The 23,077-nt window shown below is 38.3% G+C and overlaps 1 pseudogene; it reads left to right on the top strand.

Annotated features, from left to right (window-relative positions):
- The window catches only part of LOC139128124 (uncharacterized), a 50,664-nt pseudogene extending 27,864 nt beyond the window's left edge, over positions 1–22,800 (top strand).
- The last annotated feature ends 277 nt before the right edge of the window (positions 22,801–23,077 follow it).

Genomic DNA, 23,077 nt, shown 5'->3' with positions numbered 1-23,077 from the left:
TAGGGACTTCACTAACAAATCCTTGAAAAAAAGCAAAACAAAAACTTGTTTACGGAATGTCAACTGCCCTCTACAATGCAGAAAAAATTCTGAACCATAATGTCTGAACTGTAAAGGATTTGAATTGCGACAATATACACATTCATATCACTCGGAATGGTGTAATCGCAGTGTGGATGTCAATATCATTTCAGTTCCCGCCGGCACAACTCTGTCAGCCGTCGCATGTCCTTGCACCCTGGTAAGAAATGTAAGCACAATGGAAGTACACGCATTCAGTAAATTCGTTTCTGCTTCGCTCAGAGGGGTCAATGCAATTTTTGAGATCATATGAAATCTTGGATTTTGCGATGACAGACTGAAATTAGGTCAGACATGATGGGTGATTAATCCTTCATGCATTTTTGAAGTTTCGGAAGGAAAGAGAAATTATATTTTCAGCTTAAAAATGACGGTAATGGTATTGTTAAATCGTCTGCTTTGTGGTGAATTCTGAGGCCTGGTGACTGCTTTTGTAAAACAAACACAATAAAGGTAACGGTCAGTTGTCAGTGTCAGTGAAATGTTTCAATTAGCTTTGTGGGCGTGGCAAACCCTTGGGACTGATAATCTGCCTCTTTACGATAAATGAATAATTAAAAATTGCCAAGACAACGATCAAAAACACTTATTGACATCAGTTGCGACGCCTGGAGATGAAAAGTACATTAAAATCCGATCTATGACATGCGTGTTATACATTTCTTGATGAGACGCATACTTTATGACTTGGCTTATACTTTCGTTGGTTTATCCTGGACTGTATTATTTAGATTCATCTCTTTAATGTTTGATGAACGGGTTAAATTGTCCCAGAGCAACAATGGAAACAATAGTTGTTGTTAGGACGTCTACTCTTCTAATTTTAATCGTGTACACAGCCACGAACTCATACAGACATGTTGCTAGGTAGAAATATATATATATATATATATATATATATATATATATATATATAGAGAGAGAGAGAGAGAGAGGAGAGAGAGAGAGAGAGAGAGAAGATAGATAAGATAGATAGATAGATAGATAGATAGATAGAGAGAGATAGATAGATAGATAGAGATAGATAGAGATAAGATAGAGAGAGAGAGATAGATAGAGAGAGAGAGATAGATAGAGAGAGAGAGATATAGAGAGATAGATAGAGAGATAGATAGATAGATAGATAGATAGAGAGATAGATAGATAGATAGATAGATAGATAGATAGATAGATAGATAGATAGATAGATAGATAGATAGATAGATAGATAGATAGATAGATGATAGATAGATATGATGATAGATAGATAGATAGATAGATAGACCGATAACAGATAGCTAGATATTCGGATACCGAAAATGCCGGCAAGGTCGCGTACGACATCACCATTATGCTCGCCGAAGTTCGACGCCTGTACGGGGACAGCACTGCATTTCTGGCGTAAGTTCTTCACATTTCAAACGCGAAACTTGTACGTAATGGTCGCCACTTTATTTTGACGTGACTCCTAAATCCGATTTAGATATTTCAGTTATAAGGGGGTTCACAGCACTATACGATACTATATAACCCACAGACCCTAGGGTCTATGTTGTCCCAAACAGGAAACTATACAATACACTTTTCAGCGCTTACTGCTATCAACCTTTATTTACGTGTCATTCCTGAGTGATGAAATACTGTATATGGCTCGGTTCGGTTGTAGATTATGCCTCCTCTTTTGAGGTTGATCAATGAATCGCAGTCCAAGTTATCATTAAAGCGATTCAAGTAAAATGATCTACGCAACAGTCAGCAAACAATATACTACTAAGTCTTTCACTTTCGAGGCGCATACTACCTTACGATAAATTTTACGCATTTTCGACTCGTCATAAATAAACCTTGATGTTTCACTTTCTTTCTTTTTCATTCCACCACACTAGGCGGAGCCGCGGGTCTTGACATCGTTGGTTGATGGACTTAGCGTGGAATTGGCTGCCATGATTCTGGCCGCCGTCATCGGTGGATACACATACATCGGGGGACTCGGAGCTACTTCTACGTGTCCTACTTCAACACCGCGCTGATTTTCATCATCACCTTGATCTTCGTCATCAAGATTTACAACAGCCCGATGATGAAGACAACCCACTAGGTAAGATCGAATGTTGGCGCTGATGGTTCCTTTGCTTGACAATCGAGGTGGTTGTTTTTTTGGGGGGTTTTATGTTTTTTTTTTGTTTTTTGTTTGTTTTGTTTTAGTTTTGTTTTTCGGTGTTTTTGGGTTTTGTTTTTTTTTGGGGGGGGGCTGTTTTTGTAAGTGTTGTTTTTATAACCAGAGGTTAAAAGTATACTGTCACCTGTTCCAATTTTGCCAGTAACCATGGAAAGAGAAAATCTAACCAATCACAGATTTTAAGCGGGTGGCCGCTTTTTTAAAAACAGCGCCCTCATATGGGCATTTTGAATGCCAAGAAACGCCCCTTTGACCATACATGGGCATATTTAGATTACAGGTGACTGTATACCTTTAAGGTAGTATGCACATTGCAAGGGAAGACTTACTTAAAATTTCCTGATTCTATCCCCCGCGAAACTTAAATATTCGCTCATAGGGGTTACCGTGAAACGAAAGTGCCTTTAATTTGCCGATTATTTGAAATTCAAAATGGCCGCAATCCCATATTAGCACTAGAAGAATAAGACAGACAAATTGTTATATCCTCCGAGAGCTTCAAAATGAGCCGACACAAGTGATAGATCAGAAAAACATGGAATATTTTCAGAATACATTTCCTGTGGCATATTCTTCGCGAACACAAGCGCCGCATATTTGCCCATGAGGAGGGCGGATGCTGCGTGACGTCACGTCGTATCTAGGAATCCAACTCTCATTGAATTCTGTAAACGAGTCGTGTAGGATAGAAGCTGATTTCTATTTTCATTTTTGAATGGCTCATTGTTGACGTTTCCAAGATATCGACAAAGTATTTATCAAAATAATTACGGCTACAGCGGCTACTTCCAAAATCGACTGTATATATATATATATACTGAATTAGGTATTCCCTCGCGCGTCACGACTTATCCCCTTAAAACCAATTAGTTCAGATTAATAGTTCTGCATAAGACCCATAATATCTGTCAAAGGACCCCGTGATACTTCAAGCTGCGCCAGCAGAACATTTCAGCACGCATGCGTACTAGGAGAATGTGTAGGTAATTTATAAATAGCTGTATCACCTTGGAAGCGAAAGCTAGTGTTTTAATGAATAACAATTGTTTATTTGCACCCACTGAACATAATTATCAGTCCTTGTAATTCATTTCGCATTAACAACTTCCTATGAAAATTACATTTCGCTGTCAAGGGTTTCTTCAGCGGCAATAATTGGTTTCACCCTCCTGTCAGATAGGATGAAAGAGTTTAATGAAATTAGGCTGCTAATTCAAACAACGGCCCCTCTAGAGTCCTGAATAATTAATATTTTCTTACAAAGCTTAGGCCAGACAAAATAAATAAACCTTCAGGAATCAACGTACTGCATTTGTTGATCTTGATATTTATTCTATACAACAAAATAGCCTCAAAATCATACACGATGATTTCAATAATTATTGCTAGAAGATGTTATATATTTAGCTTCTCTCACAATCGTGAATTCCATAATAACGTCATTCTAAGCCAAGCTGTTACTTGCACAAGTTAAACGGCGGCAATTCAATGAAAGCTAAACAACTTAAACAACTTTCATATGCAGTATGGTGTTTCTACCATGAAATACTGAGAATATTTCAGGTTTGTTTGGAATCAAACACTTCATTGGCTGCTGTTTTTGTTTATTATTACCAAAGCAATCGACAACAAATTTACGTATTTATCTCCGATTTGTTTCGGTCAGATTTGTTATCATATTAGTCATTATTTGATTGGATCAATAAAAATTGTCTCTTCTCCTGATCCGAAACTTAAGGGATTCTCTTCCAAAATCAATAATAATCAGGGGTCAAAGTGCAAAATTGGTACCAGAGAAACAAATTACCTAATATGAACCGACTTCTGAAATTCAAAATGGCCGCTATCTCTAATTGGTTGGAATATAAAAAGTTTCGATTTTCGCAAAATACAGCGGTGATATTGTTTTGTATTTTTCTATAAGCTTTAAGGCGAGCGCTCATAAGTTGCATACCAAAAAAAATTTTGTACAAGTTTGAGAGTCCGAATATCTGTCATTGTGTACCTTTACGAAAAGTTATTCAGGCTAAATGAAATAGGCACTGCAGTTTGAACGTGAGTCAACGCCGGTTACCTTTTACAAGGGCAAAGTCAATGTTACTGTGCTTCGTCTTGTGAGTGATATTTTGTATAAATCGTCAATAGCACAAGGACGTCGACGTCATGCGATGAGTTTCCTAAGGAGACGTGTTGCATGCTATTACAGTTTACACGCTCAACACAGTGGGACGGTTTTTTCTGTAAAATTGGCGGTAAAGAAAAACACAGAAATAAGCATTTGTCGACACCGATAATATTGAGCGGGAAATGCACGGCGTTAATAATTCAAAGGAATACCCGTAACTCAACATGAAAGCGTGGTTAAATTCTTGCAAGCACAAAGCGACATTACTTCTGTGGAAAATACAATAAAAACTAAAAATATTGGCCAAAAAAACCAACTGGTATTTTGAAGATTGTCCGTTGCCGCCTGAATAGGGACTGGAACACAAATTACAGGGGGGGGTGGTCCGGTGTTTTTGGGGGTGGGTCGCCATTTTTCGCGCAAGCATTTTTGAAGGGTCATAAAATTTTGTGCAAGCCTATGGGGGAGGGTCACCTTTTTTCATGCATCAAAGCTGAAATTGCATGTGCACGTTATGGAATACTGAAAAAAGAAAAAATACCTCCTGGCACTTTCATTTTCTGCCATTACCATTTTCGGCGCGCCCTTCGGGCGCAAATTTCAGGTATAATAACAAATGTATTGATGATCCAAGCAGCCACATTGATTTAAGTTGTCATGATTTCTACTTATTCAACACTATTGTGCATAGCTGTCCCCTATAATAACTCTTTCAATAACAATTTGGGAGATTACTTATTTGACATCATTCTCCCATTGAAAATACATTGGGTATAGGTCGGTGTCAAACGTTCATGTCGCTGTATGTACATTTTTTAATTTTTTGAGGACATTGACAGAATAAAAACTGTTCAGAATAGTGCATAGTGTCATCAATAACAACTGGAAGCTTCAGGTCGAACAACTTTTGAATAACAATTTAGGATCAGATAACCTATGAGTTATTTGTAGTTTCCTCATAGCCTACAATGTATAGTGAATCAACATTTTGGTGAAATTCCAAAATCAAATTTCTTGCACAACCATGGACTTGAAACCACTCTAGTCTAATCATGAATATTAATACTAATAATTAGGTGTACATAAATGCACAGGTTTACCAAGTTTTGTATTGGAAAAAAATTATTCATAGTTTCATCATAGACTGCCATGTATAGTGAATGGACATTTCAGTGAAATTCCAAAATCAAATTTCTTGCACACCCATTGACTTGAAACTACTCTAGTCTAATCATGAACATTAATACCAATAATCAAGTGTACATAAATGCACAGATTTTCCTATTTTTGTATTGGAAAAAAATTATTCATAGTTTCATCATAGACTGCCATGTATAGTGAATCGACATTTAAGTGATATGCCAAAATCAAATTTCTTGCACAACCATTGACTTGAAACCACTCTAGTCTAATCATGAACATTAGTACCAATAATTGAGTGTACATAAATGCACAGATTTACCTATTTTTGTATGGAAAAAAATTATTCATAGGGTTTCACCATAGACTGCCATGTATAGTGAATCAACATTTCGGTGAAATTCCAAAATCAAATTTCTTGCACACACATGGACTTGTAACCACTCTAGTCTAATCAAGAACATAAATATCAATAATCAAGCATACATAAATACACAGATTTGCCAAGTTTTGTATTTAAAAAAAATTATTCATAGTTTCTTCATAGACTACAATGTATAATGGATCCACATTTCATGCGAAATTCCAAAAACAAAGTTATTGTACACAGATGCACGTGTTACCACCCTCTTCTAATCAAACACAATTATGTCAATATTCAGGGTCATATATACACAAATAGTGCATATTTTTAATTCTGAAATTTTTTTTACAGTTTTGTCATAGACTCCCATGTATAGTGGATCAACATTTTATGCGAAATTCCAAAAACAAAGTTATTGTACACAGATGCACATTTTACCACCCTCTTCTAATCAAGCACAATTATGTCAATTATTCAGGTCCATATATGCACAAATAGTGCAAATTTTTAATTCTGAAAATTTTTTGACAGTTTTGTCATAGACTCCCATGTATAGTTTTGTCATAGACTCCCATGTATAGTGGATCAACATTTTGACAGAAATTCCAAAATCAAATATCTTGTTCACATGTGCACTTGTAAACAACCCATGCTAATCAAGTATATCTATATCAGTTATTAAACATCTGTATATGAACAGATATAGCTAGTTTTATACTGGAAAATACACGTTCGTAGTTTTCTTATAGTCGACTACATGTATAGTGAATCAACATTATCGATAAAATCTAAAAATTACATTTTTTGTACAGGCATGCACTTTTTACCTGCCACTTCAAGCAAAGTACATTTACATGAATAACACACATATGATTTGATATTTTTTGGACAACGCGTTATATCGGCCACATTTTGCCTTCCTTTCGGGAGGGCGACTTAAAAAGTATAGCAAGTCAGAAGGGGGTCTTTAACACATTGCGGGTTTTTTGGGGGGTATTGAGTAACAGGGGAGGGTCACTTATTTTCATGCACGGATAAGGGGGAGGGTCACTAATTTTTGTGCATGAACTTTTGAAGGGTCACTATTTTTTACGCAGCGGTTTTTCGAAAAACACCGGCCCACCCCCCCCCTGTAATTTATGTCCAGTCCCTAAGGAAGGGTAGAGTAACCTTTACGTGACGCAGACGATATTTGTCGGCGGAGTGATTCGCTGTGCATTGTGCACTGGCGTCAGTTACCAAAATTAACCGTGCACGATTTTGAGGAAATGCTCATGCATATATTTTTGGAAATGCTTTGGGCACATTTTTTTGCAGAAAATTTATTCTTCCTCGCAAGTATATGGGTTCACTAACAAATTACGGTATCGTGTCTCGCAGATATAAGCTTATCATAATGAAGTGCATAGTAATCGTTTGCGGCATCAAAAAATTATAAAAGTGGCGATAAACTGCGGAAATTCCATCAAAGCAGTGCAGCAGCTGCCCAGTATACAATCATACACACGCGGGATCTGAGGCAATTTACAATCATTGAATGGTTTGTGTAAATGCGCACAAAACCAACAATGGTACAGTGACGTCACTCAGTGAAATACGTCAAGAGCGTAAGAATATGATCTTCTGTATTGTCGTAGAGATATGAGATTTGCATAGTCAAACAATACAAAATGTATAATGAGTATCATAATATAACATCTCGAGTATACTGAATTCAACGGTACAAGAAAACAGAGAGCAACAATTCGATAACAGGGTCGCCTCATTGATTTCTCGTCTTACTAAAGAAGTATTTTATCTATTAGCTGATAGGAGCTACATGGTGTGCACCAGCGTTGACAAGTTGCCTGTAAATTTGCATACGTAGGCTGTACCAATTTTATCGAAGTTTGTATATACTGTGATGTCGTTCTTTACGGTAGAATACACCTCGGGGACAGACATTTGGACTCTCAAACTTTTTATTTTCTCAAACTTTCTTTTCTGATCTACCACTTACGGAGGGGTTCATTTCGCAGCTCTATGAGTAAAAAAACTCACCATCTTAGCTTTTTCAAAATCAAAAATTTAATTTTTCTCCATAGAGTTAACACAGTGATGGCGGCCATTTTGAATTTTAAATATCTGTAAATCTTGGGTAATATGTTTCTCCAGTACCAAAATTTGCATGGTGACCATAATTTTTAATCTTTATTTTGAAAGTGAATGGTTTAAAGATCACTTGAGGAAAAATAGAGCAAAAGTATTTCAGTCGTTCACTTTCGAGGCACATACTACCTTAATTATTCAGTGGTATTGCAAAATCCATTGTATGTTGTACAAAATTTAGAATCTGAATATCCGTTCACGAGTCGCATATCTACCGTTAAGGTAGCATGCGCCTTGGTTACCAGATAATCGGACTCTCAAACTTTTATAACGTTCGGTAAGCTTAAAGTGTTGGTGGCTCATTTGAAACTTATGGAGTAAATACAAATTTTCACCAACTAGGTTTTGTGAAAAACCGAAAATTTATTTTCGACACAGGTGTGGCGGCCATTTTTAAATGCAGGTGATTTGTTTCTCTGGTACGAATACGCGACTTGAAAGCGACACTTTTAACGCTCTGATTGCTGTAATTTTTCCCTCAAAAGTTTGAGAGCAAAATTTTGCAAATTTTATGAATTTAGACCTAATGGACATTATACTTCATTGTCTACACTTTTTTATTAAAATTTTGGCAAAAATCTGAAAAAAAAATTAGACTTGGTATATTTTATAAAGGGAACTAAAATTGACTTTGGCGCGCAAAGGGTTAATTAAACTTATGCTCACATCTTGCAACGTGAAACTCTATTTCCTGTCAAACCAGGATCATCTTGTATATTTTTTACCGTCGATTTCAGTACCCGACAGGGAAATACAATAAACGGGCCGATCTAAACACCTTTACGAATATTTTAGTGATTTTATTATAGTATCGGAACCTACTTGCCTGTCAAAAAAGGCGACTATCAGAACAGCTATAGCTACGTCCCTACCTCTGAAACTGTTACTGAAATTGAACGAAACGGAGTCTTCTAAGCTCACAATTGAATTCGTGTTATTAATGAGTACCACATAAATAAATGATCATATATGTATAACTTGATACTTTTTTTCAATATGCCAATCGAATTTAAGACGAATGGCGACTGTTCATTTGCCTAGAATCGTGCACTATATACATATTGCGTTGATATTGACTGCCCTTCTTAGACGTAGAAAACCAGAGTCGTCCACAAATGAAAATAATCATCTCGTTTGATGTCGAGTACATGCTTGTTAATCTCACTGCTGATAGCGTAAAGCCCGCATCCTCGAAAGCTGCCTATTCCTTCGACTGACAAGAAAATTAAATTGATTTGGAGAAGACTCTTTCCCGCACGTAAATCTTTCATACGCATAGTATGAATACCTCAAACAGCTCTATCAATTCATTCAGAGCGCATGGAAGTATTTGGGAATGGATACAGGAGCGAGCGGCAAGCTTTCAATTTCAGTCCTTGCCTTTGAGCGTTATCTCTACATTGTGACTTTTAAAATATCACGTGGGAATTTTATTGGCGGGTTTTCAGGGACATATTCGCCCTTTTCAGGTTTCTTTCTTTCCAAATGCATCCTTTAAATCAAGAGAGAGTTCAAATTATGGTGATCGTGCTCAGAATGAGAGTCGGCCAAAACTTGCCGTTTCATGCGCCGAGATTTCGAATGTGTTATAGCAGCCACTGACTCATCAAGATTCGTTTCCTGTAGTTAAGGTGGAATCGCGCCTCTGGGATAAACGTTCTCACTCAAATTTTCACAAGACGTTTCTATTCGCTGCTTGTGTGAAACGCACTAAGTATTTGTTGATAATAAAAATCACTGTCTGGTTTTCGTAATTCTCGGAAATTTCAAGTTGACTTGCCCCTCGCCAGAATGACAGCCGATTTTAATTATTCCCCAAATGAGGTAATTTGTTTGTGTTTTCTTCCCCCAAACATACAAGATGATCCCTGGTTTGACAGGGAGTAGAGTTTCACTTTGCAAGATGTGAGCATAAGTTTAATTCACTCAATGAGCGCCAAAGTCAATTTTAGTCGCCTTTACAAAATATACCCAGTCTAATTTTTTCAAATTTTTGCCAACATTTTGATAAAAAAGTCTAGACAATGAAGTACGATGTCCATTTGGTCTAAAATTATAAAAAAAAAATACAGAAAAAAATTAATAAAAATTTGGTCTAAAACTTTTGAGAGAAAAATTACAGCATTCAAAGGATTGAAAACCGTCGCTTTCAAGGCGCGTATTCGTATTAGAGAAACACATTTCCTGTATTTACCGATATTTGAAGTTAAAAATGGCCGCCACCCCTGTGTTCTCTCTCTGACGAAAATAAAATTTTCGGTTTTCACAAAATCAAGTTGGTGAAAACTTTTGATTAACTTCAAAATGAGCCACCAACACTGTAGCAGGCCAACCGAACCTTGTAAAAGTTTGAGAGTCAGATTATCTGTCCCCGAGGCGCATTCTACCTTAACGGTATAGATGCGCGACTCGTGAACAGACATTCAGATTCTAAATTTTGTACAATACTTGATCGGTATGCAGCTAGCGTTGTGAAACCTGGGGAGCAAATAAAATTTTCATCGTCTTGTTACAGTGGAAAGCGGAAATTAAGTTCACATATAGAGTTAATAAAGGGTAACGCAGCAATATAAATTTCAAATATCGGTAAATATTAGGTAATTGTTTCCCGTGGCTCAGATTTGCATAGTTGTCTGTAAATTTTATTATTGATTACAAAGCAGAGTGGTTTGAAGTTATCTTCGGGGAAGTTTGAGCAAACAGTCCATTTTTTTCACTTTCGAGGCACGCACTGCGTTCTTGAAGAATTGTCCATTCCGCCAAACGATCGCAATTATTTTGCAAGTCGTGTAAGACTTAAAATGAGTTGTCTTGGATGCTGACGATCCGTAAACACGTTTACTCACGGAACAGTGCTCCTGGTCCCTTTGAAACGAAGGTTATACTCTTTGCCGAGTTAAGGAGTCTTATTTGACCCCATGAATATGACTTGCTCAGTGGCTTGGCTTTTCTTGGCAGCGGTTACTGGCTGGTCCATCGCCTTCAGTCCACGACCGACAAACAGCCAATCAAAGTACAGTGATTCAATGTCCTTTCAATTTACCCTTTCTTGATATTTGTCTGCCCATAGACTTGGGGCAACTCTACCCATAAACTTAAAAATAGTTAAATTAAAGTCGAACTTGTGACGATAATTGCGTTATCATGATTCTTTAAAATAATCCTGCGCATACAAACTGTTGACGGGCATCGATCAAATAATAATCGAAATCAAACTTGTGGCACATAGTTTGACCTTCAAGTTTGTTCTACATAGAGCATAGGCCTACTATCAACTTATTGTAGACCACGCCTAAGTGACAGATTCGGACTCAAACTTTTACAATTCTCTTTTGATCTACCACTTGTGGGGGTTTATTTTGAAGCTCTCCAAAATCTAACATTTTTTCTCCGTAGAGGTAAAACACAGGGATGGTGGCCATTTTGATTTTCAGATATCGGTAAATCTAGGGTAATTTGTTTTGTCTAGTTAGTACTAAAATTTGCACGGTGACCCCCGATTTTTATTCTTGATTTTGAAAGAGAATGATTGAAATATTCCTTGAGGAAAGTTTGAGCAAAGGTTTAAATCTTTCACTTTCGAGGCGTATAATATCTTAATTCAGTTTGGTCACCGTTAACTGTAAGCTTGATTCCCCGGGGGTTCATGATTTTAGCATTTCTAACCGAGGATACACATTTTATCTTTCTCTCAGGTTCTCCAGAGAAAGTGTTCGAATTGTTGAACTGCGCAGTCGGCCCGGATGAAAACAAAGACAACAGTTATTTGACGTTTCTGTCGAGTGGCGGCTTGATGTTCGGTGTCATTAACCTTGTCGGTAAGTACGGCCATGATAAATATCAAACTTTTGGTGCGAAGTTTTCAAGCTGAGGCAGTGGGACACTCAGTATAATGCTGTTGAATTCTCGGTACTTTAAATACGATTTTGTCACCCAGTGGGTCATAAAAGTAGCTTGGCGGGCCGACCATATTTTCAATATGGCCAATTCTTACAGGTAAAACACATAATATTACAGAAGCCAAAGTAAAAATCTGTCATTCAAGAATTGCATACCAGAAATGCCTAAAAATTGAAAAGATGCAAAAGTTTAGCTAGTTTTACGAGCAAAGAGAAGTTTGCCACGAAAGCAATTATATTACTGTAAAAATATTTATTATAATCCCTATCCCTATCTCAAACATTTGCTGTGGTGAGAAGTTAACGTATTACCCACAGTACATTGCAATATTTCGTTTGCCCGACAAAAGCTATCTAAGGTAGCGAGAATTAGACGTATTGGAGGGAACGAATTATAGGCAATTTGCAATAACAGCGATACATACATACATATGAATAAAATATCACATCACAGCCATTCCAATTTCCGCATGGACCGACTTATTTTAATCATGATTAGGTCATCATCACATAGTCAGGATGAAGTGAGTTGAATCTTCCTCTGATTTCGTTAGGTGTTCGTTACCAAGACAACGCAGTTTTAGTACCTGCATCCAAGTACTCGTGATGGTTTTGATAAAGTGTGAAATAGCTCTGATACGTCATGCGTTCATCATGCTGTTTTGCATGGATAGTGATAATGGACGTTGTATTGTTTTTGAACCGTGGCAATGACTCGGGTGTTGATTGAAGCTATTTGTAGCTGTTTTCCTTGAAGTTGGCTTGTTATCAGTCAATTACTCGACGTCTGTATCGAATGTGTATCGTAATATATTTATTTGTCAGTCATTAGTCAATATTTCGATGTATTGATCAACTTAAGCTTATACCTTAAATGTTTGACTGATAGACCCATCAATCAGTCGTCAAACAATCTATAAAGTAGTCTTCATTAAACCAATGCATCGATTTAATCACTGTATTTAGGCCTATTTATTTATTTAATTTGTTTGTTTGTTTCTTTGTTTATTTCTCCTGTATTTTTAATTTTATTTTAGGGAACTTCGGAACTGTCTTCGTTGACCAGTCTTACTGGCAGAGTAGTGTGGCGGCCAAGCCCCGCCAGGGTGTTTGGGGTTTTATCACCGGTGGCCTCACCTGGTTTGCCGTGCCTTTCACTTTCGCCACCACCATGGGGCTGGCTTACGTGGCGCTCAGCACAGCCAATGGCGAAGATTTGCTGAGCGGTGATGACGTCAACGCGGGTAAGTGTGTCTTGATTCTCGTTGGCAGACGCACGCCAGTCGTGACAGAAGTCACGTGACATTGATTGCAAAACTTGAAACCAACTATCGCTGTTGAGTAAAGTTTTGTACTCTAAGGAGTTAGGACGTGGTATAACTTAGTCCATGAACAGTGTAACTGAAAACCCTGTATCTATTTTATATAACATATGAAGTTGAACGGCAAACCTTTTACTTCGTTCTCATACTAAATCAAATATCTTAAAACTCATGACAGCACTGTGTGCCAGGTCAGGTAAGCTTAATTCGCATACCGCCAAACCAGCTCTAGATTATTATGTTACCAATAACAGCCAGAGAAATCGGTAAACACGGTCAGTGCGAACAAAATTTTACACGAATAAGGTAGAACATGCCTCGGGGACAGATATTCGAACACTCAAACTTTTACAATTCTTTTCTCATCTACCACTTGTGGGGCTCATTTTAAAGCTCTGGGCGCAAGAAAACTTTTGACAGACTTAGTTTTTCGAATTTCGCAAATTGTATTCGTCCATATCGTTAACACAGGGATGGCGGCCAAATTATTGGAGACAAAACACACTTTGATTCCTATCGTGAATTGAAAACACCATGGAACACCTCGCCTGGAAAATTTAAACGCGAATGTCATTCAACGAGAAAACTCTAAAATTAGAAAAGTTTCTGCGGGCCAATCTCGTTGATTTTAGGGTACTGCTTTTCAGAGGTTGAATCGAGGTCAAATTATGCCTAACTTGTGTGTAAGTTTTCATAGTGACGTCACTCAATTAGAAAAAAACTGTGAACATTGATTGCCATACATCACGATGGCCACGGGCAGTCAACTACTGTAGCGTGCATATCTTTCGTAGAGCTGACAAACGCATGTTGCTCAGAAACTATGAGCTGCTTAGGGCATACTGTACGTGCCAAAAGACCAGAAATCAGACGTGTTGTTTGACAAAACAATTTGCAGCCTGCCAAAAAGTCAGGTTATTGTCTTATCGAAGTGTGGAAAGCACGTGTCCACGTGGCATTGCTGGGAAAAATTGCCTTAAACCACGGTTACTCTACCCGATTAACGTGACCGTGCATAAAAACCATACTTGACAAAATATTCAATGCAGTCTTTCTTCTCAACACACGGGCCGCATGATAAACCACTATATCTGTCAGCAAACGTTTAACGGCGTTCGTTATGCAGCATACAGAAGAGATTCTAGCTGTTCTGCCGCTCAGTATAGAGGAGAAAGACTCTTTTTCGACTGACTTTACCAAATAGATGTCACCGTACATTCGTTTGTCTGTGGTTGAAAGCAGCAATACAACTTTTTTCAGTGCCGTTTCTTAACCTGAAAAAACATCCCAGTTACAACGGATTCTGGATTTACCAGCCATATGTACAGTTAGATACAACATGGTGGGTAGTGTGGGTGTAGAAGTGTGGCATTTATTTGCAACCGTAGACTTGGACCCTACGGGTACTGGTAGACACCGTGACAAATATTCGGATCATGCGCTCTGAAACCGTTTTAGGGGGCCTTAAAAATAGAGCTTTGGCATAAATTCTTCTTTGCCCTTTATTGAATCCAAGCAAGCAGTGTTCGGTCTTCGAACTGAATCTAATACTTGAATATCCATAGATTTTCCAAATCACGATTTTGACAGGGGCTTAACTGAAGAAACTTAAGAAAAACCTGAAAAAGCGAAATCTGCCAATTACAGCTTCTGGCAAAAAAGGTGAAAATCTGCCGACAGAAAGAGTTTCTCTGAAAGTTTTATGATATATAGGAAACAAAAGTAACCGGATTTAGAAGGATTTAGTAGGTTTAACACTTAGTAGGCTTAACATTTCAAGAGAAAAAAACAAGTCATTCTATTATCATTCATCCAAAGTTGCTTCACCTCGGATCAGAACTTTGTAAAAAAAGTTGTTGCCAACTTTCCAGTCACACACTCGCCCCCGTTTAGTATCCGGATTTAGTAGGTTTAACGTTTCAATATATTTACACGTTATTATATACGCTTACATCTGGTGTAGTTCCAATTCTCGCTACTACATGCAGCCTTTGTCTTGTGCCGAGGCGGCAACTTCTACGGGATATTGAAATGTATTGTGGGCAAAAAGTTAACTTCTCAGTGCAGCAAGAGTTTGAGAAGTCCATAGACCCTAGATTTGAAGTCTTAAAATTCGGTAGACAGAAAGATCAGTCGCTCGAGAACTCTCTGTACGCGCCAATCCTCGGGTGCTAAAGTTGACCTCCACTACTAAAGTTTCAGACCTTATTTACTTTTGGCATTCTTGTTTTTCTGGTTTTAAACATTTCTTGTTGTTTCTCTGGTTGTACTGTGCAGAAATCATTGTCATAACATCAACGTAGAAATTTTCCTGCACTGAACAGATAGAACACTTATTGTTGATCTTTGGTATGTACCAATTCTGATCAAATTTGAGAGACACCGTATAATTGCGGTAGTATTTTTTGGCATTCGGGATGAAATCCCTCATAACCTTAACCATATTGGCTTCTATAATCTTCAGTGCTTACTTTGTTTTACCTTTAGAAATGCGCCATATTGAAAATTGCAGTCTGCCTCCTGAGACTTGTATGACTCTCTTTTATTCTTTATTGAATTCGAACGAGCCATCCTGATATTGTCTGTTCGTGTATCAACTGAATCCCATAATTGAAATATCAATAGGTTTTCGAAATCATTATTTTCCGAGGGGTTAACAACAGAATGATGACAAGAAAAATGCTAGGATGCAGAAATCCGTCAGTTGTAGCTTACGGCAGAAAAGATGAAGTCGTATTCAAGTTATTCAGTATTCGGATCAGAAATTTGTGATTTTTTTCGCTGGCTTTCCATTCGCACATGCTCACCTTTTTGCCAATAAATCCATATAGCTAGTACTTGCGGCTTGGGTATTCGTTATTGACCTTGTGGGGCAAATTTGCCTTATTGATGTCGAATTGACAAGTTAGGGTTAGGGCTTATGGTTTGGGTCAGTGAAAAGTTAGGGTTAGGGCTTAGGGCTAGCGTTAAGCAATTCTCACATTGCCTATTTTGAAGCCACATATTATCACTATCTTGCGCAGATACTGCAATCAATAACTCCGCTTATGTGTATGTGTTGCGTTTTGACAGGTCGGGTACCGCCTATCGTTGCACAATCCTTGATGGTCAGAAGTGGCGCCTTTTTGATGACGTTGATGATTTTGATGGCCGTGACGTCAACAGGATCAGCCGAGGTCATAGCAGTGACCTCAATACTGGTGTATGACATGTATCAACTCCATTGGAGACCCTACCGTCGGGTGACCGACAGCAATGGTTGTATTCTCTGTGGTAAACAGCGTGGCCGTATGGCTAACATCCGGGAACAGTGCCATTGTTATAGTATGGCATATTGCAAGCAATGCGCAGACGACGATAGGTAAGCCTCGTTGTGATTGTGCAGCCTGTAGTGTTTTAGTCTTGTTCCTAGTCTGGTTCCTGACCCGATTCTACCGCTGGCTGCACTGCTATCGAAAATAGGATCAGGTATATAGGCTATTGTAACCATGACTATTATTGGTCAATAGTACGAGTCCCGAGTACGAGTGCAGAGAGGCGTTGAATTTATTCTAATTTTACCTCCATGGTTTCCCGAATCAAGCATCCAATGTCGACGTTGCATGAAAAACGAAAAATCATTTATTTGTCACTTATTGCCGTACATGCCAAAGGTCACTATGGCTACCAGGTCATATCTGAGAAGGCCAGAGTCGGAGACTTAAAAGTGAATCTGTGCAAACAACTTCAACATTCGATTTTTCGTCATCTACTTTCAGAGCTTGCCACTGTACAGATGTGCTGATCACATGGTCTTGTCAGGTGACTGTGCTCATTAATATGCAGTCAAAATTTTGACTGAAACATCACCCATACCTTACTCTATTTGCGTTAACAGCGCAGCCAGCGGAAGAAATGGGTCAGGGAAGTAGACTAGTAGTTTTATGCCTCTCTTTGAGTAGATAGGGCAATCACTAATGATTGCAAATCCCGCTGCACCTAAGGTGGGGCTTTCAACAGACATATTGGTCGCACATCTTGACAAACAGTATGTAAATGACTGGTATGTCTGTCGTATATTCACCGCAACAAAGTCATTTGTCCGTTTTGAAAGATACATCTTTAAAATAATTTCCAGAATGTATTTGAACAGAGTTATTAAAAAAACTGCTCTGAGCTCGTCATGCTGCCATAAAGATTCCATTGCGCAAGGCATTTTCATCAAAGATGATGGAATTCCATTCCTGGAAAATTTTATCTCAATCGATCAATCAAACAATCACCCTGTACATGTGTATATCTTTATATGTATTGTCTGCCAATGACTGTATTTCTTTATTTTTTTTAAATTTTTTTGTTTCTTTATTAATTCATTCATTCTTTAGTGCCAGACTTGATACAGTTCGTGCAATCAAACCAGCATTTTCCTGCAGTATGCACGGTTCCTACAGGACGTATCTGGACCTGCTTATTCACAAGAAGAACTGGTGCATTTTCTGGGTGTCCATCGCCATTGTGCCTTTGACATTGATCCTGCAAGCCTTACAGGTATCAGTACTGATTCTTGGGATCGTCATACAAGCAGGATAGCAGAGATCGATTATCAGCCAGAGTAGTGGCTGGTACATTGATGGAAGCTTCGCGTTGTGTATGACTCAGGCGTAAACATATACGTATTGCTTGTAATTCAATGTGTTTTTGCTTAAAGGCCCATGAGCTGCAACTCTGTGAAATTTGTCGAACCTCCAATTTCTTCGGATAGTCATTGTAATCTGCAAATTGAACGATATAGTCATTAACTATGCTTCAACAACGTATGTTTGTGGCAGAATAGGCAAGAAAGTGAACAGTTTTTTGTTAGTTTTAAATTGCCCGCCATTTTCAAAATCTGCCATGTTATGTGAAAAATAGAGAATTTCTGGTCAATGTGGAGTGAATTCCTTTCCCGCCCACTCATTGGTTGCACCATGTTGTATTTGTTAAGATTCAAACGTATACATACAACATTTATGTTGTTTATCATGTAGTTGTATTGAGACTGCCATATTTGGGTGCGGTACCCGTTTATTATTTGTCTTACTGAAACCTCCCCATGCAGGTCCCACTCAGGGGATAATTATACTTGAGTAAACATCTCTGAGTAAGAACATTTCTATGAACTAATTTTAGTCTAAATAAAAAATCATAAAAATAATGCCACAAGTTGCAGCTCATGTGCCTTTAAGGTAGTATGCGCCTCGAAAGTGAAAGACTTAAACTTTTGCTCAAACTTTCCTAAATGAACTTTCAACCATTCTCTTACCAAATCAACAATAAAAACTAGGGTCACCTTGCAAAGTTTGGAACTAGCGAAACAAATTAACCAACATTATGCGATATTTGAATTCAAAATGGCCGCCATTCCTGTGTTAACTCTATGGGGGATATTAAAGTTCGGATTTTCGAAAAAATAAGACGGTAAAAGTTTTTCTTTCTCCAAGAGCTTCAAAATGAGCCCCCACAAGAGGAAATCAGAAAAGAATTGTAGAACTTTGAGAGTACTAGATATCTTTCCCCGAGCCGCGTTCTACGTTAATGGATTAGGTCGATGGAAACCATGTATGCATTCATTTCACTTCGACCTAGTACGTAATCAGCACGCACGCCACACATCTGTCATCCACTCATTGCTCGACGTGACTTTACGCTTAGCTTAGGGAAAGAATGACAACGTTCACCGAATTTAGGCTTAGGTGGTTTACAATGGTTGAATTTGAAAAGACTGAATGAAATCAATACAGGAGTTATTTGATATCATTTTATGTGTGTCCATCATCGTTTGATGATAAAGTCAAACTAATGCTGCGTTTTTGATAATTTTATGATATCAGCACACAAAGGATGATCAGATAGAATTATGTTACAATAGATAACTTTCACGACCTGAGGGTGACCTCATGCCTGGTAAATTTTTATGCAATTTAGTATTCAAATTTCGAAATTTTCAAATGTTGGAGTGAATATTCATTGACAATTCATTATACCATCGGTAGATTTGATTGCGCTTGCTTTCCAAAAATGTTTAAACTTGTTGATATATATGATGATGGATATACATTATTGGGTCACCAAAATGGCTGATATTCCCAAAAACATTTCATTCCTAGGTTAGTCTTGGCTGGGTTTATCTATTCATGGGTGTGTTGATCGGCTCTGCAGTGGTTCCTATTGCGCTCAGCATATTCTGGTCACGTCTCACCGGTCCTGCAATGGTGTCTGGCACGGTCAGTGGGACAGTACTCGGCATCATCAGCTGGCTCGTCGTCGCTTCGACCTATGAGGGCGGGCTTCGCGGTGACGTATTCTTGGAAAATACAGGTGAGAGACTGTCGAGCTTGAATAAAACTATACCCTTAAATTTGCATTGGATGTAGGTCGCTCTTGATGTATCGTGCCATGTCTCGACAATCACTTAACGTTCCTTGTTTGAAAGTCTGGCCTTTTCACAAATTTCACCTTTATTGAAACCTGCAACAGTGACTGTGAGAATGGCCTCAATGTCACAGGTAATTCTGCTGCATTTCAAGTCAGTATTCATCAAGTACATATTTGTGTGTTTGTCTGTGTGTCTGTTACTGAAATCTTTAAAAAAGATCATCATATGTAATCTGTACTAAAAATAAAAATATGGCAAATTATTAGGCCTATTGATTGTGTAATATATATCACTCAAAATCAATTTGGCGTCGAATATATAAATATTGATAACAACTGACTTAAATGACCCATCTACTGCGTGTCGGAGCATCCTCATTAATTATAGGACGACGGTGCTTGTCATAAACGAAACCTTCACAAAATTTTGCGCCCCTTGGTCTATTACACTATGTAATGACATTTCTGTCGATATTTTTTTTTTACCTAATACTGTTTTTAAGACTTTTGAGTCCAGATATTTTTATTCGTAGGATCCATTCTCTGCATTCATCCTGTACATATTGTATTTCAAATTTTTATTATATTTTTTTTATATTGTACTGTTTGCTTGTTTGTTTGTTTGTATTTATTTTCTCGGAGTCTGTTGTTGTGCCTTTGGGCTATTGACCCGTCAAATAAATAAATAAATAGATAAATCGGCGCATTCAGAACGCATGCGCACAGAAGAAAGAAGAATACGAATTTCTCGAGCATTACACTCAGCATTCAAATAAAATCCTGTTGCTGCTGGTTTCATTTTCAGAAAATCTTTCTCAAGGTGGAATGCGCCTAGGGGATAGACATTCGGACTCTCAAACTTTTACAATTCTTTTCTGATATACCACTTGTTGGGGTTCATTTTAAAGCTCTTGGTGTAAGAAAACTTTTCACCGGCTTAGTTTTTCGAAATTCGAAAATTTTATTTGTCTCCATAGAGTTAACACAGGGATAGCGGCCATTTTGAATTTTAAATATCGGTAAATTTTGTTATATTTTTTCTCTAGTACCAAAATTTGCACGATGAACCCGATTTTCATTATTGATTTTGAAAGACAATGGTTGAAAGATGCCTTAAGAAATTTTGAGCAAAAGTTTAAGTATTTCACTATCTAGGTACGTACTACATTAAGCAGTTGGGAAACTTCAAGAATGATGACTTCAAACAAGTGTCGACTGACTCACCGCCGTATGTGATACAATTTGGGACAGTCGTCTCTACATTTAAGCGTGAATTTTAAAGATAAATATATAATTTTTTTTTAAAATGAAAAATAAATGTCATAACTTGCAACTTTTACTAATCTGGAATCCATAATCTTTCAGGGAAAGAAGTTAGCATGTTAGTTGGAAACTGTGTTGCCATTGGCAGTGGTGCCATTATCACTGTCATTGTCACCTGGGTGACGAATTACAACTTCACAGTGGCTGAGAGGAAGGAAACGTGGGAGAAAACTCGAGATATTGACAATCCACTTGTGCCATGGACAGAGCTGTATGTCAGGTATGGAAGTATTGTTGATAGAGTGATAAGTACAACGATACATAACTAGATAACCTAACTACTCCCCTGCCTACCTACCTACCTACCCACGACCCACCTACCCACCTACCTCCTACCTACCTACCTACCTACCTACCTACTACTCAACTACTTACCTACTCACCCATCGACCCACCTACCTACCTACCTAAACACCTCACCTACCTAAACACCTCCCCTATCTAAATGCCTACCTACCTACCTACGTACCTAAACACCTCCCCTATCTAAACGCCTACCTACCCACCTACCTACCTACCTATCTACTACCTACCTACCTACCTACCTAAACACTTAGTCTACCTACCTACCTACCAACCCGCCCATCCAGTCACCCATCCACCCACCTACCTACCCACCTACCTACCTACACACTGACCAACCTACCTAGCTACCTACCTACATACCTACACACCCACCGAACCACCTACCTACACACCCACCCACCCACCTACCTACACACCTACCTACAGATACACATACAAGATTATACATACATACATACATACATACATACATACATACATACATACATACATACATACACTCTCTCACTCTCTCTCTCTCTCTCGCTCTCTCTCTCTCTCTCTCTCTCTCTCTCTCTCTCTCTCTCTCTCTCTCTCTCTCTCTCTCTCTGATTTGGCAGAAAAGATTCAACCATTTCTGTAGCAGACAGTCCAGGAACTTTGATTCACAGCAGCGTCCATTACCTCAGTTTACGGAAAAAAAAACTTTTTATACCCTGAAAACCCCGAATTTGCTACATTTTGAAAGTTCCCAGACAAGTACAGAAAGAAAAGTTGTGCTTCCTTTGTCAATGCTTCTCCTCAGAACACCTTGTCTTTAGAATGTTGACACTTTAAGCTGAGCACGTTGATTAGCACATAATTAAAACTAGAAATCTCTCTTATAAACCAGGGAACTGAGTATACATGATGCCAAGATGTTACACAATCGTCCGACCTTGGAGTTGATGGAAGGAAAATTCAAGACTGCTCGAAAGATTGCAACCGTCACAGCCTTATTGTTAACACTGATATTAATCATAGTCTGGCCTGCTGGTATGATCGCCGTACAAGTCATGGATTTTAGTCAGTTTTCTGCCTGGGTCGTGGTATCGCAGACGTGGGCTTGGATTGCCGCCATCTTTATCATAGTCGTGCCGGTCGTCACCGAGATTTACACCATCGTCACCGAGCTGCGAGAATCTCGTCGAAAGCGCGCCACCGTTCACGCGAGAAATTCCAATGGCGGCACCGAGTACGAGACTGCGAAGACGATGTCAACAGCGGGAGTTCAAGCGGACATGGATGCCGTCGAAAATGGAACGGACGGTGCGGTCATTATTTCAGATCAAACAAATCGAACACAAGCCCGAAGAAGACATTGCCATGGAAACTTATAAGATTCTTTCTAAAACTGCACTTGAAACTGATAATGAAACTTCCGACCAAGCCATTTTCGCTTGAATCTTTTAGCGGAGAACAAAGTATTTCTGACATATGGAGTACCGTTTCGAAATCTTTTGTTATTTTTTTGTAAATTTGAGTTTGTTCATATACATCAGCTGATACATATAATACTCCTTACTAAAATATGCATGCTACTACCTTGTTGCAAGCAAATTCTTGTTATACATCCGTTGTTAACCAACTGTTTACTTTGCCTTTTGTTGAGGTAGGAATTCATTTGTATGAAAACAAAATCATCATATCTAGGGTGATTAGAAATTATGATTTCGGGTGATTTGAATTGGCGTCGCTGGTCACTGTGCAGCTGCTATTTACTTCAGTATATTTCCTGAGCGCGAGTTTTGTAAATTTTATATCTTTGCCGATAGTAAATGTCAGATTGTTTCTAAAGGG

Source organism: Ptychodera flava, unplaced genomic scaffold (assembly GCF_041260155.1).
Source record: "Ptychodera flava strain L36383 unplaced genomic scaffold, AS_Pfla_20210202 Scaffold_44__1_contigs__length_1314385_pilon, whole genome shotgun sequence".
NCBI classification, from domain to species: domain Eukaryota; kingdom Metazoa; phylum Hemichordata; class Enteropneusta; family Ptychoderidae; genus Ptychodera; species Ptychodera flava.
This window is presented reverse-complemented; position numbering and strand designations above follow the sequence as displayed.